Raw genomic sequence first — 3185 nt, 5'->3', positions numbered from 1 at the left:
CCGCTCCGCGCTGCTCCGCGGGGGCTGCCGCGCGCCCGCCCGGCCCCTCCGCGCTGCCGCGGAGCCCGCGCTGCCGCGATCCCGCCGCTGCGCTCCGGCTTCCCCTTCTGCTGCTCCCAAGCAAAGGGACATGAGAGATCCCAGGGAGCTGGCAGCGCTCATGTCCCTTTCTCCCCCTACACAAACCCCATTTCTATCCTTTCTCGCCCACCTCCCGCTTTTTAATTTTTTTTCCCCTTTTCAATCTGGTCTCGCCGATCCGCAATTGCAGGTACCTATGAAAGATAAATACAGCGCGGCGGGGTTTTTTTTTCTCACTAAGGGGTCACATTCCAGGCGGCTTTACGGCCGCCGTTATTTCCGTGACTCCCAGAAAGAAAGGAAATAAAATAAAATAAAATACAAATGCGGTGGTAGCCATTTTGCACCACTGTTTTCGCAGTGTGGCTTTTAAAATGTTTTAGAGCCGTAGCCCTGATCGCGCTTCCTTCCAAACAAAAGAGCCTCGATGCGTCTATATGTACACGGCTTCACATGCACACTCACACACTCTTAATATATATATAAATGTATATAGTAGTCAATATTTTCACTGCGTTCATTTTACTTAAAGAGAATTCGAAATTGAAGCATTTTGTCGTAGTTGCTGATCTTTATATATATATWTTTTCGGTGTTAGGGAACGCGAATGTGAATTAAGATACCACAAAAGCGGGGAAGAACATCCCCGAATCAATAGGACAGACACTTCGCTTTAATTCAAAAAAATAAAAATAAGCAAGCCCACGAATCCCCAATGCAAGAAATGCAAGAAAGGTAGTGCATAATTCAAAGTCTCTCCGTGTAGCTCCCCGAAACCTCGGTGCGAGCTCAACGGGAACTACAGAAATTCGCCCGCCTTAAAACCTCTTCGGTCGCTTGTCCAAAAGTTTAATGCCGAGTCTTTAATACCAGTAGTGCAGATTAGAGGCAGTTTAGTGGCATTTATAAATCTCCCTGCGATTCATCTTTGCTTTAACAGCAAGTACATACTCGAGTTTTTATACAATGAGATTTTTAAAGAAAAATCTTTCTTTTTTTTTCCCAATCTAAATACCTTAGATAAATACCTTAGATGTGTGTTAAGTCTTTTTTTTCTTTTTTTTTTTTTTTTTTTTCTCCTACAAGCCATAAACTGCCAAACACAGCAGGAGACGGCCCGACATAGCGGGAATTAGCGAAATCGTAAACCCAAGATTTTCTACAATCTCTCGTATTTCTACAATAAGAACAATCCTAATGAAAAACAAATATCTCTCGCTTATCTGTTCTCACACAGACACGCCATGGACACTCACCCGCACACAGATGTTCACCTCAAATATTTTAAAATCTGGGCCATTTCTCAAATACTTTAAGCAAAGCCATCTATGCTTTGGAGAGGTGGTTATATATATACACGACGTAACTCGAAAGCTTAGACTTCTACATATATTAAAGAAAGCCACAGTTGATTGCAAATGTACATCTTTTACCAAGCCTTTGGGGAATTAGTAGACTGTGACAAACCTATGGGGTTTTAGTAGCAGAAGGAACACAAGGTAAATATTAATAATAATAATAGTAAGCACTAAGAAAAGGCCTGRTAGCGTTTATTAAATATGATTCTACTCCCCTGACTTTTCCTCTGTTTCTTCGCTGCTGGGCTGTGCGGAATTTATGAATTTGTTTTCCTTTTTCCATTTCATCCGCCTGTTTTGAAACCATATTTTAATCTGGCGTTCAGTAAGGCAGAGAGCGTTTGCAATCTCAATACGTCGTCTTCTGGTTAAGTATCTGTTAAAATGAAATTCCTTCTCTAACTCTAGCGTTTGGTATCTGGTGTAAGTTTGCCTCCCTCGTCTCCCATGAGTTCCATATACTGTACCTGTAGAAGTAAAGACAAAATGATCGCATTGGACAGGGCCCAGTGATTTCAGACCAGAAAGAGCGCTTAGTATTTTCTGTTCTGCCTCCTTTTCCAGGCACTAGCGCAYTGGGGGAGGGGGGTGTCTGGTTTTCTGCACTTTTTTTTTTTTTTCCCTCTTTTTTTCTCCTGCCTCGAGAGCTGTAAACGCGGCCGTGCATCGTGCGTAGGGTCGATGGGGTGACCCTGCACAAAGAGGCGGTGGGAGCAGCGGAGTAGGTAGCGCCCTTATAAGCGGCCGAGCTTACAGCTCGTAGCTCCGCATGCTGAGCGCGTGTGCGCGCACACGCTGCTGCGAGCCCGCGTGCGGCCCGGGGAGCCGCACGCGTGTGCGTGTGCGTGCGCGCGGGGATGTGCACGCGTGTGCTCACCCCCTGCCCCCTGCCTCGCCGTGGCCGCGGCTACAGAGGCTCTGCAGTGTGGGTATCGTTCTAGACATCAGCTAAAGATCATAGAGCAGCCTTGGCCATTTGCTCCGGAATTTATTGCACTGAAATGCAAAGCAGCATCAGAACGGGCTTCCTAAAAGCTAAACTCTCTCCCGCCCCCCCCTTCCCCCTCGCCCCCCCCAAAGCAACGCAACCCAGAGCCCAGCAAACAGAAACTCTGGAGGAGGGGAGAGGAGGAGAGTCATTAGCAAGCACTGGAAGGCAACGTGCTAATGGGATTATTAAAAATAAGTGCCACTCCAGTGCGACCCCCGCCGTCCTTGCTCCCCTCCCAGCACCACTCCTAGACAGAATAGCTCAATTATGTGAAGTTCACTTGGAAGTCAGGGAAAATCCGCGCGATGCCATGGAAGTGCGCACTCGGCCCCAGAAACGTGCTCTCAATATCCAATACTCACTGGCTAATGAGCTGGGGGAGGGGGGACCCGAGGAATGTGCCACAAATGTCCCGGCCCCTCAGTGCAGGGGGGCTTAGCCCTTACCCCGMTCCCTGACAAAAGCAGGGGCTGCAGGGTGGGATGAGGAGAGGGGTAAATATGCCCTGCTCCTGCAATTTATTTATTAATTAATTAGTTATCTATCTRTCTGCCTTTCTGTCTATATGCCTGTCTATTTTCCCCCTGCTGCTTAAGGATTCCTCAGCTAAGTTTCACCCATCTTGGGCTCCCGGCCACCGTTCCCAGGGTGCCCATGTGCCAGCTCCAAAATAACCTGGGGGCCGGTTTCGGGTTACCCAGTGCCTTGCGGGAGCCATTTCTCTCCTGCAGCCTGGACTTTATCTAAGACCACCC

Source organism: Nothoprocta perdicaria, unplaced genomic scaffold (assembly GCF_003342845.1).
Source record: "Nothoprocta perdicaria isolate Ctin4 unplaced genomic scaffold, notPer1 scaffold_128, whole genome shotgun sequence".
Classification (NCBI taxonomy): domain Eukaryota; kingdom Metazoa; phylum Chordata; class Aves; order Tinamiformes; family Tinamidae; genus Nothoprocta; species Nothoprocta perdicaria.
Note: the sequence above shows the minus strand (reverse complement) of the source record.